Source organism: Siniperca chuatsi, linkage group LG7, assembly GCF_020085105.1.
Source record: "Siniperca chuatsi isolate FFG_IHB_CAS linkage group LG7, ASM2008510v1, whole genome shotgun sequence".
Taxonomy (NCBI): domain Eukaryota; kingdom Metazoa; phylum Chordata; class Actinopteri; order Centrarchiformes; family Sinipercidae; genus Siniperca; species Siniperca chuatsi.
In genome coordinates, this window is record NC_058048.1 from 2864343 (window position 1) to 2881589 (window position 17247).

Genomic DNA, 17247 nt, shown 5'->3' on the forward strand with positions numbered 1-17247 from the left:
CCCTCCGATGCCCAAATTTGTAAAATGGTAAATCGATTGTACTTATATAGCGCCTTTCTAGTCTTTCTGACTACTCAAAGCGCTTAATTGTTATTTGTAATTGTCTCATCACCAATTCTACTGGTATGTTGTGTATATTATGAAGCAGTTGTCAATGGTCCACATTTCACTTAGTTACTCTTTCTAAGAGAGGGATGAGAAGACAATTTAATGCTTGTTTTTTTAAATACGGAGCTGGAGACAAGACTCGGTTAGCTTAGGTTAGCATTAAGACTGGTAGCAGGGTAAACAGTTAGCCTGGCTGTCTCCAGAAAGAAAAGAAAAATATATATATATACATACACATGTGTGAAATATGCTATTTTCTACATTTAAAATCAATCTACCTCTTGTCTGGGACTTTACTGACTTACGAGAATGAGTGATCAATCACTCTAACCATGTTAAAAAGCCTAGGAAATACAAATGTTATCAGAAGTGCTCTTTTTTTTCTCAAGTCAATATCTGATGTGCGTTAAGACAAACCTGAAAACATTTCTAAGCTTCCCCACCCATACAGTACCAGCCTCGGCCTGATGACTGTAACTCCAGCAGCCACCGCCACAGGATACTGTCACACTCAGTCCTCTTCCCTTGTCCCTGACTCCCAGCTCCCACCCCTGAGCCCAGATTCATTACAAGCTGTGGCCAGGGTATTAAGATACGGCCGCATTAACAAAGTTGTCTCTGTATCTTAATTGAATCTACCCCCGCCAGAGCCGAATCTGGATTATGTTTACCTGAAATATAAGCGGCTCGGCAGACGGAACACGGCCCCACTGATAAAACACTGGGTTGTCCCCCCGCCCCAATCCTAATCCCCAACTGTAATTTGTTCCTCGATAAATGTAGCCGCAGCGATGGGAACCCCTGATTGGGATTCATTCCAAAAACAGGGAAAGCATCTGCAGGTAAGTTCATCTATTAAATAGTGAAGGTAGTGTGTTGCTGTGCGTGCAGAAGGTTCACATAAACTGTGCATGGATCTGCCTCTACCACCCAAATTTAAACAATATTCAATCCTCCTTTTGTTGTGTAACAGCTTTCCTATAGGTTCAGTTGCAGATTTCATGGAGGTTTGTCATTGCCTTCCAAAAAAATGTATATGCTATTTCTGATTTGGGGCCCCTACTGGCAGAAACGACATGCCCAAAGTGGACATACCTAAACTTATAGGTGTCAGCACATTCCAAAACAAACCAGGTTAGGGAGAGATCGTGGTCCTGGTTGAAAGAAATCAAAGCTTTGGTGTCCCTGTGTGCTAGTGGTCTAAGGTCTTAATATTGCAATGTTCCAATAGTGGGGGCGTGTTGCTTCACGTACCAGTGAGACAATGAAATACGATCCAGGAAGTCCACTTTGTGTAACAGATTCATGGGTTTGATGGCTTATCAGACACCAAAACACTGTACAGCGGTTGATAATGTTATGAGGAAGGATTTTATTGCTGTGGAAATTTATTACTACAGCAATCATTTTATCTTTCGTCGTGACTATCACCAGGTAAACAGTAACACTCTATGACTGCACATATGTGGTTGGCCAATGCGCAGCACCTGGCCAAATGACTTTGTTTTGCATTGTGCCAAAAGTTGAGCAGGTTTAAACTTTTTTCTGCTCTTTGCGTTGGCACCCTCACTGCGTCAACAGAGAGGTCTCATTCAAATTAATGAAGCTTTGCATTTTTTTCACACAGGACTTTTTTATCTGAAAGTGGCCTAGAGGTTTCGTGGTGCTATAATTCCACTGTTGCTTCTGAGAGAGAGCATATATTATTCACATCATAGGCACAAAGTTCTTTTTTTGCAAGTAATGCATCAGAAAGCCCATACAAACCATCATAGCTACAATTATAGGTTTACTTAGGACAGGTGTCCATTGACTAGTGTTGCTAATGTCAAGGCTGGTTACTGCAAGTTGCTACAGCTTTTAACTGTGTCCGTTTTATGTGATATTAAAAACGTAGCAATTTTTAAATGTCTGGTTAAGCCACTGCAACAGCCTCAGACAGCCGATTGACATGGTGATGCTAAATGTTCTAACACTGTATCAAAACCTATGGCTGTGTTTCCCAACCCAAGATAAATCTGAAGGAGTTACAAGAAGAATAAGAAAAATGTGTATATATATATATATATATAAGTATAAAAAAAATTTAAATAAAACAATCTGAGAAGGAAAGATCTCTTATTTACATCTACCCTGAGGCCATAAACTATGACAAGGGATTGCAAGTAGACATTATTTCATTTTAAGGTTTGGAACATTGACTTATAGGACTGTTGGACGACACAAAGAAAACTGAATATCCCAGACCCCCCTGCTTTGTCTAGGTTTTCTCTATTCATGCGACAGGTTGCTACAGAAAGAGTAACATCAGAAGAGATGTGTACCTTTAGATACCATAGGTGTGTGAGGAGATTCCACAGGGGTAGTTAATGGTTCTGTACATTTTCTGTACATTTGAAGTAGTTATTTTTTGTCACCCCAATAGAATCACTGGGGTTAACTTGGTCACCCCAGATAGACAGTTCCAGAAGTTCTGGCTATGCTTAAGTACCTTGTTAACTCGTTGTAAAACACAATTTATTCAAACTCGACAGCAACAAAATAAAACTCACCAAAACCGTCTTGGTTAGTCTTTAAACTGTTCCAACAATCACCAACTCTGGTTTGGTCAAAATAAATCCTTAATATACTGAGTTAGATGTGGAAAAACAGACACTGTCGCTGCCTCTGAAGCCGAACCTCCCTCTCGCTCCTCTCCCGCTTGACGCCTCTCCGGTCCCCGTCTGAACGCGCCGTGTCTCCGTCGTCCCCGTAGTCTCAGTTCTTACATATTGCCCCTTTAAGTGTTTGATCAAATGACTTACTGAAAAGTGACTAATTCTTCTTGTGATGAAGTTACTTTTTTGTGAAATAATTCAGCATTGATACTGTTATTCAGATGAAACTGTAATCTCTTCAACTGTAATTAAACCCATTGAAATACAACAAAGGCACTTTTTTAACACTCATGTATGATGCTAGTGGCAAAACTGATGATTAGCCAAGCCAAGGAGACAGCCAAAGTGTAAGACCACCTTGCTCAAGGGTATACGCCACCCTGGGACTGACACTCCACATCCCCCAACCCAACACATGCATACACACACACATACACACACCATTAAACCATGTCATACACAGAGTCTGGCTGAAGACCAGAGACCTGCAGTGGCACAGTTCCTATGTGTGTGTGTGTGTAGGATGGACAAGACACCATTAGGGGGTCGTACATGAGGGATGGCTCTGGATGGTGACAGTAGGCAGGGGCCAAGTCCTTTGTCTTTATGTCCTTCACCATCCCCACACAACCCCTTTCCTTAACCCCACCAACACCCACCTCCACCTCCACCTCCATCTTTTCCCAACCTCAGCTCCCACACCCTCCACTTGATTCTTCCTGTCTCAGGTGAAGGGTATGGCACTGATGGTCAGTGCCCCGTCATCACCACAGCTATCACCATCCCCATCAACAACCCCATGGTGTGCATCAGCAGGAGCTGCGTGTGCTTCTTGTTGCGCATTCTTTTGTTTGCATGGATGTTTCAGTCAGCAAGTCAACGATGAGGGATGGACTTTGATTCATGTAGCCTTACTGCATAAGCATTTTATTGAAATAAAAACAACTGGAAACTATAAAAGCAATGGAGATGAATAAAAGGAAATCACATAAAAGCAAGTCTATAAAGATGAGTTTTAAGAAGTGAACAACAGCAGTGGAGAAGAGTGCGGGCAGATCAAAAAACACCCTTAAAAGTAACTAGAAATGAAGATTTAAAGGTTATTTTCTAAAAACTATTACCCGGCGGAGCATGCCCCTGGACCCCCGGCTATACATGATACTACTGTTTTAAGAGACAGACATGAAAAAAATGTGAACCTACCTTTTAACTGGAAAAATGTGTCATCGATGTCACTTCATTTTCATGTTGCACGTTGCAGTCCATATTGCATGTACAAGTATGTACAATTTACTTTTACATGTCTACATGTACAAGTTATTAAGACACTCCACCTCTGTCCCAGGAAATTCACCAGGGATGGTCATCTTTGCCACATTTTCTTTGTAGGAAAGTGCTCTGTAAAGCATTTCATGTTTGTTCAAGACCAAATGAGCTTCTCAGCAGACCTGTGATTTGATTGATTTGATTATGACTGATAAGAACATTGCTTATCCCAGTGGGGTTTTTTAAAACACAGTGTTGTCCCTACACTACTTTGCCATTGCTGCTTGGAATAATTTTTTCACCAGAGCTTGCCAAATACACAGTTTGGATCTTTACACCAACTATAGTCCTTCAAAACTGAAACATGCTATCTAGCAAGCTGTGTCACATTAAATCAACGTCAACTCACAGCGTGGGTAGTGATGTTAGTAGTTGGACTATAATGTATAAAATCCTTCCTTTCACATGCACACGTACACTTTTTTATTTTGCATAGTCTAGCTCCATTCACCCAACTGTGCAGCCCACAGTTTAGTCACCATTTTGAGTTGCTGTAAATGACATGCTTTGTGAACACCATTTCACATCATGACAAATCACAATGCATTGGTTAACATAAAATGAAAACCAGAGTTGAGTTGTAGAGTTGACTCCAAGAATTTAGACTCTTGTCATTAGCGGCGAGTCAGCAGAAAATGAAGAGGAGGACAGCAGAAATATTTAAAACACAATGTCATTCACAAAACAAGGTGGTCATGGGATTTTATAGTGTAGACAGATTTTACATGCCAACAGTATACATCATTGTTGCCACTGCTCTATTGTAACAGAGCCAAGCAGAGGCAAGAATCAGCCTTAGATACGGTGAGAAAGGTCATACAACTAAGTTTATTAGCTGTTGGATTCATTGCAGTCTTTTAGAAAATTAAAAGTGTTCACTCATCACTGTGCTCTGTATTTCAGAGTTGGTTGGCCATCTCTGTCCATCCATTATCTCACTTACTGGTATATTTTTCTTTATAAAGCCTCTCTAGGTAAGCTTTCATTCTATCTTTCTAAATTTATCTCACAGAGTTCATTTTATGATCTGAGGTCATCAACTCAGATCACAAGATGTATATTTACAGTATAAATGTATTATCAGTAAAATGTATTTAAAGTATCTAATGTAAACTGACTTAGTGTACAACAGCATGGCACCTGCCAGTGTCATTACATGATAATTACATGCCATTATAGTTATAGATTATTATTACTGAAGCATCAGTATAGCCCAATTTTAATTTTAATTGCATTTCAGCCATATAGTTCTCAACTGAGAAGACACATTTAAAGGAATTCTCCACCAAAAATCATACAGGTTAGTGGAGTGATTTGAGAATTTTCTGTGGACATGAACATGTTTATTTTTTCAATTATTTTGTCATTTTTTTCCCCATGACTCTGGGTCACCGTTGGAATCCCTTGTAACTGCTGTGAATCCAGACTGACTACAACTGCTGTCCGCTGAGAAGGAGCAAAATTCAAACTTTTCAGAGCCACTTTTCAAGCATGCAGTGTCTGTGTGTGTGTGTGTGTGTGTGTGTGTGTGTGTGTGTGTGTGTGTGTGTGTGTATTTGATATTCACAATATATATTTTCAATGGGGTATTCCTTTAAACTGCTGATGATTTTTACTGAAGTCACTTTAAATATCTAATTGTACAAATGCTTTTAAGGGCATGGAGAAAGGCTAAACAAAGATACTCCAGCATGTGTACACACTCAATAGGCTCAGCTCTGAGCTGGAGGGGCCACTTTGACAGCTTCCTTACTCTAAACCTTCCACAGGCAAAGAAACCGGTCCTGGAGGCTACACACACACACACACACGCACACACACATACACACACACACTGCACTCTATCCACAGACTCTTATCTTCAGCAGGAGGGCTTAAGATAGAAAGCACGCTGTACAGTAATTACCACCTCCCTCCCTCTCCCCATCCCGCTCTACCAGCCTCCCACATCTGCTACTACTTCTCCACTCTCTCATCTTCCCAACTTTCCCATCTTCCCTTTCTGTGACTCTCCCCCCTGTGGGACATCTTCATCCTCCTCTCCTGTGTTTGAGCTCATCCCTCTACCTACCACCCCCACCACCTGCTGGCCAAGAGTAAGCCATGTGTAGTCTTGCTGCTGGGATGTTGTAGACAGAGAGACAGAAGGCCCCCCTGGGGCTTCATGGCGAGCCAGGCACAGTCGTCCTGCACTTGACGTGATGCCGCCTCTCCTCGGGTGACAACACTGCATCCTCGGCGGTCGTGCTACAACCCCCCCCACACACACACACCCTCGGTTCCCCGCTCTGACTCCCATTCCCCCTGCCCCGAAACAGATGCTCGGGATGAGGGCGAGCGCCAGTCAGGGGGGACGTGGGTTAATTGGGGTAGTAGTGGGGGTTAATTTCAATTAAAACTTCAACTAATGGAGGTCAGAGAAGCGTCTGCAAACACCTGATTAAAACAAATGGTCCTGCCAGTCAAAACTTTATCTTGGTCAGCCTCCGGCAGAGTGTCCTAGAGTGAGAAAGAAAGAACAAAAAAGGGGGAGCAGACAGAGAGAGAGAGAATGACTAATTGGGGGGCACTTGTTACCGCAACATCTGCAGGGAGATCAGTGAGTTAAGGGTGTGTGTGTATGTGTGTGTGTGTGTGTGTATGTCTGCATAAACATGCTTATTAGGGTTCAAGTGATGGGGATTTTTTGAAATCTGATGTTGTTATTTTTGCAATTAAAGCAATTGATATTACAGCTGATTTTCTTGGCCAGTAATGTTTCCTTGCTGATAAACCACTTTTTAAGCAACTTTAAGACCACTAAAACTATGTTAATCATGGTAACATAAGTCACGGTTTATTACGCTTCATCACACCTAGAATATAAATGTGTTGGAGGGAAACTTTTGCTATTGTTAGTCTTCATCAACAATGGTTTGAAATAGGTTTGGCCTGAAGGTGGCAGTTGAAGAAAGGACAAGGGGTCATATAAATCAAAAGATGTTATCCAATGTGGAGAATGAATGCGCCCAGCAAATTTCATGACAATCTGTCTGTCTATTGTAAAGTTGAAATTTTGGCTTGAGGCTGATCCATGGAGTGTCCGAAATGTTGGAAAAGTCCAAAATAGGGCACCAAAAACTGGGCGCCCCAGTAGCTCACCTGGTAGAGTGCGTACTGTCCTTATCGCAGCAGCCTGGGTTTGATTCCAGCCCGTGGCCCTTGGCTGCATGTCATCCCCTCTGTCTCTCCCACCTTTCTTGACTCTCTCTACAGACTCTCTCTACTCTCTCGACTGTCACTGTCCAATAAACGCATAATTGCTCCCAAAGATAATCTTAAGACAAAACAAAAAATAGACCAAACCAAAAACATTGGGATTCATCCTCCGGGGATTACAAATCTCCATACCAAATTTCATGGCAATCTAGCTAGTGGTTGGCAAGATATCTTGCTCTACACCAAAGTGTTGGAAACCAGCCAGCCAGAAGGAAGTAAACTGTTGATTGTTTGTTATGACATTGACTAAAAATTGGATGTACATCTAAAGGAATTTAGGTGATGATTTTATGCAGGAAAGAATGAGTGTGTCAGTAGGATAAGCTTCAATTCCCCAAATTACCAAAAATGAAAACTATTCAGTAGGACGCTTGGCATAGAGTCATTGAAATCAATTAATTTATCCTGTAGGAAGCAATCTGATATTTCCTTTGTACAAATGGACATTTTGGCCTGATTAGGGTTCCAATCAGGACATCACCAAATATGTTGAAGCTAATTATCGCCTCACTATATTTGCACAAATTTGACTACTGGACTGTTTGTGCAATGTCTGTTTATTTGCCACAAACAACCAGTATTCTAACTGTACAGTAGCTAGCTTCCAACATATGGACAAATGCACCGGGTGTGTGTGTGGATGTGTGACAGCTGAAACTCAAGTTTTTTCGGTAATTTTTTACAAGTTGATCTGTTTTTTCCACTCGTGGAGTCATAAATAAATGCTAAAATTTAAGCATTTCTATTTCATGCAGATGCATCTTTAGCTCAGTTTGAACTGCCTTGAACAGATTCACATGTTAGCGTTGGCTTGCTACTTGCTATCTGCAGAACTAATTCAGACAGACATGTGCCATCCTAACGAAAACAAATATGCAAATATCTCATTAGAAGAATGCGCTTCCCACAGATAACCAGCATAGTATTTATCACTTTATCACATTCGTAAAAAATCTCATATCAGAAGTGGACCACACCAATCTGCCCACAACTTTTCTAAATGTAAATAAAATGCCATTACTCCCTGTACTGATCCAAACTGTAGTGTGTATTTCTGCTTTTGAATGGATGAAAGGCAGTTGGCGGGGTTGGTGGTGTTATCCTCACTGTACCCAGGCTTGCTGTGCCACCCTGCTGCCAACCTGCTCTGCCAGGCGTGCCGCAGCAGCTTTCGACATCTGGCGCTGGGCCTCGGGGAGATGGCAGGGGACAGGGCGCCCCGCCGCGGCTAAATATGGCGCAGGGTTACGCCACACGTCTCTAATCACTTAGCTGCTGTCTGGCAGCTCACACCAACACTTTCCCAGATCCCTCATATATCACCACTGCTAGACATCTGTACAGCCGTTAGGCATCTCTTTTTACCCCCCACCACCTTCTTTTCCTCTTTACTATCCAATGACAGGTTGGGTTTACATCAACTTCTCATCCCATTTGTTTTACAATAGGGAAGATCACTGGGTCTGTATTGTGCAACTCTGACATGGGAGATAACACTGTATCATTTACCAGGTGTTTGCTTTGCATGTATTTGAGAGTGAAGACCTTTTTCACCACAAGTGGTCTATGTGGTCCTTATAAGCCACATTCACCCAGGACAACTCAAACTAAGATACTTCACTATCAAACTTCACCATGAAGTTGTGAAAATACGGATGTCAGTAAATACTGGTCTTCATTAAGCAGTGATGAATTAACGTGTTTTTTATTGTAAAAAAAAATCAGTTACTGTAACTATAAAATCATTTAAGTAGTATGTGTATGATTACTTAGGTGAGATGTGAGAAACTTTATGTATTATGATACATGAGCAGCTTTCATTTGAATGATTAGGCCACTGTGCGGCATATAGTACATCCATGGTTCAACTAAACAACCTAAAGTTTTGACATAGTTTGTCAGTGTCTTGCAAAACAAATACAAAAGACAGTTACAAAAAATATTTGATCTGCTACCTCTGTGGTTAGGGACTTGAGAGTGGTATCGATCTTCTCATCTAACTCTCGGTAAGAGAGCGAATAAGGTATTTCCCAAAACGTCAAACTATTCCTTCAAAAGAGTCCAAGATAGGATGCAAGCAGCATTTAAGTTGGATGTGTTACATTCCTATTCACCACATAATACCATAACATTTCGCATTGCTGCATTAATCAGAATCAGAAATACTTTATTGATCCTCAAGGGGAAACTCTTTAACGAGACGGAGCAACGGCAACAGGCAGCATGCACGTTGGCGCATGCACACTTCAGCAAGGACACACCACCTCCTGCAATGTCACTGAACGCTGGATCTAAAGCATGCACTGCAGAATCATCCAATATGAGCGTACATCCTGGTGATACTGGGCTGGTCTTAGTGTAACTACTGGTGAATACGAGCCTTGCTTACCCTTCTTTAACCCTTGTTTTGTCTCTCAGCTAGTCTCTGCTTCAGCTCCATTTTCTGCTTTTTTTCATCTTCACTTATCCTCATCTATTCTCTCCTTGCTTTCCTATGTATGTCCTCAACCTCCTGCTCTGCCTCTTCGATCTGTTTCACATTTGCTTTCAATGTCGCTTCCTTTGTTTAAGTTCCCAAGTAACTCCTTTTTATCTTCAGCTTCATGGCCATCTTATTCTTGGTGTGAATCTTCAACTGTCTTTCAAGTTCTCTTTTTTTCTGAAGACCTATGTAATGAATCATTTAACTCATCAAATTTTGTCAATTTGTGCTCAGTGGCTTCTTGTCATGGCCAAGCAGCTCAGAAATGCCCTTCAAATTTTTTGGTTGAACTGCTATCATCTCACCCTTTGTTTGCTGTTTTCAGCTCTTGTTCAGTTGTTTTATAGCTTGTCCACATCTTCACTTTTGGGGTTTTGCACTATTTTTTCCTACTCTCCTTTGCACTATTTCTTTCCCCACTCTCACATGATGGTTCACTTTACTTTAATGGGTTTACATACATGGCCCAACACTGCATCTTTGTTAGATTTCCACCATGTCTGTCCTTTTTCATGTCATTGCAACATTTTTTTATCTTTTTTGACAACCATTTTCTTACAACTCAAGTCAAACAGCAGAGTGCCTCCATGTCTCTATGAATCACTTTCTCTTTAGGTTTAATACTCCCCCAAATCCTGTTTATTTTTCTATTTCCGTCTTAGTTTTTGTAAGATTTTGCTCATACATGACAATCCTATGGTCAAGGTTTACTACAGGTTCCTATTGATTTTTGGTGATCAAAGACTTGAGGCACCCCCTCATACCAAAGTAACGATTGCACACAAGATATCTCGTAATCTTGTAGGCAGAAGTCATTGTATCCATATGATGAGTAATTCTAAGTAAATAGAAGCACAAAAAACCCTGCATTTGTCCTACCTGCCCCCCTCCAGTGAGTCTTTTGAGAATCTGTAGCTCAGCAGTAAAATACATCAATCAGTGAAATCGATCAATAGACTCAAGCATGCATGAGTGTATTTCCTGTTGTGCCTCATACTCAGAGAAATACCACGTGTCAGATTCTGAATGAAAAGCACCTTCTGCCTACTAAACATGGAGTTTTTATTCCCATAGGTTGACAGGAGGAGGAGTAATGCTTTACTGAAAACTGAACACATTTTGTGAATATTTGTGATTTTTAGAGTCTATCCCTGCCTGTATATATGCATTGCAAGTATTATTTGCATGTGTGGACAGGAGTGGTGATAAAGTGGTGGATCAGCCGGCTGCAACATTTTGGGGGGTTGGAGAGGATGGGGTTGACATGGTGGGCTAGACAAACACAGTCATGCAGAGGGATGGCTGGTGTTCACCTGATAATAAACTTGTAGTTGTTTCCTGCTTGTATTAAACTCCAGTGCTGGGGAAATTTCAGGTAGACAGAAACATGGCAGGAGAAGGGGAATGGGAGAAAACTGGAGGTTACAGGTGACAGAGAGAAAAAAGGTGAGAAGGGAACTGAAGAGAAGAGAAAAATGGGGGATATCAGTTTATAAGAAGAGGTGGTAGAGAGGGAGAGAGGAGAATAGTAGCTCTACCCTGTATGTGTCTGTTGTAGGAGAGCTGTCACTCTGAGTAGTTTTAACTGATGGGATCCCAGATCTGTGGCTCACCAATCATTATCCCTTGTCACAACTGGAAAGCATTAGCAGAAACATACAGAGGCAGGGAGATGGAGAGACAAGGCTACTCTGATGTCAGCATGATATACTGTACTGAGGCAGTACTGAAGGCTGTGTGTTGGTCAGTGGGAAGATTATGACCCTGCAGACACGTATAAGGAGCTATTTATCATCTTTTCATCTCAGATGCTTTTGGACAGATAAAGAAATACTTTGTGTTTTCATGTTGTGTCAGTAAAAGCTCTGTTGTCTGGTTAATGCGCTTTCTGCAAGTTGGTCTTTGTACGTGTGAGTGAAAAGAACCATCACCATAACACCACTCTATGACCGCGAGAGGACTGCTCTTGTAGTTCAACAAGACCAACAGAGTGGCAAGTCCTCTCTAGAGAAAAGATCTAGCTGATCATGTCATTTGAGTTTCAGCAGAAACTCACAGTTAAACTTTCATGCATTATCATGTCAATATTTTATGGTTATCAACTTAATAGTTGATCTTCAGTATTTGGACAAAGTAGCTTGTGAACAATAAGGTGTAAAAGTAAGTAGGTGCACTTTTCAATAAGTCAGAAGTTAACATTTCATATACTGCTCGTCTTATTTTCAGGTTATAACTACAAGTTGTGAACATGAACTAGGCTACCACTAAAAACTGTAGTGTCTCAGGCTTTACAGCCAACAAAAAGTGTTCAGAGATCTAAACTGAATCTTTGAGTATTAGTTATAGTTATAAATTTAGTTACTTGCAAATGTTGAAAGCTACACCTAATGAAATTCAATAAGGGATTCAAAAGGATTAGGATTCAATAGGTGGATTCAATGCTGTATTCAGATTTGATATTGGCTATTGAACTCCAGCCCAAGTCATTGCCTTACAAAATGACCCATATGAGCGTTTTCTGATCTTGCACCTCCAAAAGGATAACATTATTAGTACGAGCCTTTCCAAACCATTGTTAAAACTATTCACTCAAGCATTTTCTGATCTGCCTACTGTCATGTTTTTGGTTGAATTTAGGCAACGTCAAATGCTTGGTTAATGTTAGGGAAAGATTGTACTCATGGTTAAAAGAAACTAATGTTGACTGTAGGAGACGGGATGTAAACAGCCGTCTCCAGGCACTTTCTACACCCAACCATCACCTACACTACTTCCCCCTTAGGGGGGAGGTCACTTGTTAAGACGATGTGACCATAGGCCATTTTAAGTTGTTGAACAAACCAATGCTTTTTTTTTTTTTTTGGTTAGTTTTTTGTGTGAGAACAGTCTCATAGTATGTGGTGATGGTGATTTCAGTAAATGGTAATGGTATATGGACTGTACTTGCATAGCGCCTGTCTAGTCTTCTGACAACTCAAAACGTTTTATACTACGTCATTAACCCTGTTCACACACATTAATACATTGATGGCATGTGCCAACTGCTCATCAGTACAAAGACACTAACTCATTCACACACACTCACACACCAAAGGTACAGCCTTTGAGAGCAATTTGGAGTTCAGTATCTTGCCCAAGGACACTTCAACATGTGGGCCAGGATCAAACCGCCGAAGCCACAGCCGCTCCCATGTTGTATACTTGTTTTGATGCTCTGTTTAGCATTGGTAATAATCTGACGGATGGACTACAGTACCTGTACTTCATTCAATTCTTAATATGCAATAGATGTTTTTGACTAGAACCTTTATGTCTTTCTTTTAAGAGTGGATTTTGATATCATTTACTGTCACGTGTGGGAGACTCTCCACTGTGTGCTGTCTGTGCTCTATGCACTGACCATTTTTCAAAGTCCTCAACTTAAGTTTTTGGTTGTTTCAACATTACATTAAAGCTGCCGTGTGTAGAACAGGAAGTTTTTCCTTGCCTCCGTCGCCAAGTGCTTGCTCTTGGTGGGAATTGTTGGGAGTCTGTAAATAAAGAGTATGGTCTAGACCTGCTCTATATGAAAAGTGCAATGAGATAACTTCTGTTATGAATTGGCACTATATAAATAAAATTGAATTGAATTGAATTTTTCTACAAAAACATATTGTCGTGGTTTTGGGTCTTGAGTTTAGTCATTTCCTGTTTTATTTTGTGATACTCACCTCACCTCTTGTGTTTTGTGCTTTACTTCCTGCCTTTGTGTCTTTTCCCTACAGTTTTGATTGTCTGCACGGCCCTAATTAGTTTCACGTGTGTCTTGTTATCTCCCCTCACCTGAGTGTATATAGTCTGTGTGCTTCCCTTGTTTTTTTGTCGGTTCATCTTCGTTTGACATGTCGTTCCTGCCCGTTCTTGTGTTCCGGGATTTTCTTTGTCTATTGGACTTTCTGCCTGTCAGTTTGGATTTTGATTCTTGGTTGCTCCCTTGGACTTATTTGCCTGACACTATTAAGCTTGTACTTGTATGTTGTGAGTATATAACTTACAGAATACCCCTTGCTATGATCACTTCATCCTCTTTATCAATGTTTTTGTCAGCTAACACATTTTAATCTTTGCCTCACTCTCTGCTCCACAACCTGCTCTCCCATCCACCCCTGCCTACCTTCACCCCAGCACAGCTCAGACTCCTGTTCTCCACCGATTCCTACCCATGATAGTGTTGCTAATCCTGACTGGGATCGCTCAGGTACACCCGCCATCACTTCACGTCATCCACCCTGACAGAATAGAGACGATGAACCTAAAATCTGCTCTCTGTGGTGGTGGATTTAGCTGTTGTGTGTGTGTGTGTGTGTGTGTGTGTGTGTGCATGGTAGGTGGGGGTGGATGGGAGCATGTGTTAACAAGCCTATCTGCCCATCCAAGTGTTAATCTGTGAGATGCCAGCTGATATAGTAGGACAGGGTGGGCTTGGCTCCCTTCATGCCTACCTGCTCACCAGTGCCAGTCTGTCCTCCCTATAGAGTCGCGCGACTTTGCCCTTCGATCTCTCCGTGCCTGGGCACAGGTGGCACTCAGTGTGCGTCAACACTCCAGCCTCCCTGTGTTTGTCAGAGCTCAGACTGTGTGTGGCTATGTTCGCCTGAGCGTATTTGTTAGCCTCAACTTTGTGACAAGGAGGATAATCTCCCATCTCCCTCTGCAGGTGGTTATGTTTGTGTGTGTGTGCTGGGGTTAGACCGATTGGTTTCCTGGTATATCAAGCAGATATTTGTCCTTTATTAAAGCTACAGTGATCAATATTATTATAATAACACCTACTCAAATGACAAATGACGTGTAATGTGAAAGGTGTTGCTCATAATAATGAACCCACAGAGAATTATCTTCCAACTCTGAAGTTGCCCTCAGCTCTATAAAGCTCTTAGCTCACTGTTGTGGTATTGCTAGCAAAATCCACTCTCATCAACCAGCTGCAGCTGTTTTCAGTGAATAAGCTCTGTCAAAGCTACTGTACACTACCTGCCTAGCACCAAACGGTAGACAGACAAAGTTAGCAAACGATATTCCCTCAAGCGATGGTGGAGGTCAAAACAGAGATAAAAGGAGAGTAAATGTTTGACTTACATTCATTAGGGGGGCACACGACTCAAAATGAATGCTAATGTTTTTCTGTGTGTGCTGGAGATGTTAAGGCCTGGTCACACCAGAAAGTGGCACAGCAAAATGTATCTCTGCATCTTGTGAAATATTTGGTTATAGAAGCTTGGTGATGTAGCGGCTTCTCAAAGGGCTAGTTGGCAAACTGCTAAAATGCTAGCACTATTCAGTTTTTCAAATTTTTCTGTACTGGGCCATTAACTCCACCTTGGCATTTTTTTCTCATGATGGTACATTATTTCACTCAAAGAGTTGAAAAGGTAAAAAAAAATAAGGTCTCCAAGCTTGGTAACTGACAGTTAGCAAGGGAGGAAGTCAGGGTGGATGGTTAAATGTAAAAGTGTCTTTATCACTGTTACTGTTTAAATGCTGGTGTGACCAGGCCTTTAATACGCTATTATCTATATATACAACGCTGGCTATCTTTTTAACATACTCTTCTCATTCACTCATTAATAGGAACTGGTGGGATTACAGTACATTTCACTGTGATTGTACCTTGTATGATTACATGTGGCAAATAAACTTGATTGATTGATTGACTGATTGTTAAAATTGTTGAATTTAAAGATTGACGCAAGCAGAGTTAGTCCAAAAGTATGAGTAATGACTTTCAAAAATCCCATACTGGCAAAAATCTGTCAATAAATAAAAGTCAATACAAGTCCAATTTAAATGCAGTAAGTGGCGGCTATTACTTCAGTCTAACAGTATCAGTGCCACCAGCTGAACCCTTACATGAACACAGGTGTGTGTGTGTGTGTGTGTGTGTGTGTGTGTGTGTGTGTGTGTGTGTGTGTGTGTGCAGCTCAGTATCCTGTGGCTTCTCTCCATACCCACAGTGCCTTGCTCAGCATAGCCTGTCCTGGCCATCTGCCACTGTGAGTCCCAGGCAGGAGGGCTGCAGGCTGGGTGTTGGGGCCCCCGTGGACCACTGGTGGTGGGATGGTACACAGAGAACAGCAGGGCCGGGCAGCGCACTGTGTTGAATGAGGACTACACTGACATAGTATGTTCTCAAGTAACTTATCATTATATAATATTTGATTCACAATTATGTAGGAACTACTTGGCAACTAGTAATAAGCAATTAGCATTTTATTGTATTGTAAATTGTAGACCTAATCCTAATTTGATAACACTTTATTTAAAAACCACCCCCCTGTTTAGTATTTATAAGCAGTATATAAAGACTTGGCTTAGAACACACTCTAGTGTAGTTGCAAGCATTTATGTGGACATTTTTAAGTGTTGGTTAGTGTCTTTGTCAATTCTAACTTCTCTCATGATGCATTCTTAACTGGTATATAAACAGAATGATTGACGACATGGTACAACATAGCTGTAATCATATTTAATGACACACGATTGGACACATGAGCAAAATCCCTCCAATGTTTTATAACACATTTATTTTACTTCTTATACACATGTGCAATAAAATCACAAAAAAGTTGCACAGAGAGATACAATATTTATCCACATGATACTATGTTATTGGGAACTTTCTTACACGTTTCTTCTCCCAGGGGGCATACGTGTCCCTTTACCCCTCTAAGATAACTGTCAACCAAACTGTACTTGATGTTGATGGCTCGCCCCAAAGACATTAGTCTAGCCGTACCCAGTGACGCACACTTCAAAAGTGACCCATATTAATACTGTAGGCTTCAGTTAATTTTCCATCCAGTACAGTAGAGCGACTGAACCATGACCCGCCTTCGCACGACCAGCTCTGTAAATGTCACCCATATGGCCCGCTCATTCATTTCCCACAAAACAAATTCCCACAAAAGACTGACTGTAAGTGTATTTAAAAGGAAAAAGCAGCCAGAAAGAACCCTCTTATCCACCACTCATTTTTTCCCACGAGCTAGAGGTGCTCTTTTAATTTCCCTCTCTGAAAGGTCAGTCGCAATGTTCTCCATCTCCACCTTAATTGATTCTTTAATGCAGCTCATCTTGCACAGGGGAGTCAGGGAGGAAAACTAGAGAGGTGTTTGCCTACCTTTAGTCACGGTTAAAGGCCCTAAAATGGTTACCCATCTTTTCCTAATTGTATTGGCTGTGTGTAAATGTATGTTCCTGGAGCTTGAAGCCTGGATATGTACTCTTCTGGCATATCAAAACCTGTACATAACAATTTGCAAATGGAAAGAAAATTGCCTTTTTGCTCAAATGGGCCAGGTGAGGTTGTTTTCTGATAAATACATTGAAAGTGGGCTGGGCCTTGGTTGTACTAAATGTCAGCATTTATTAGAATAA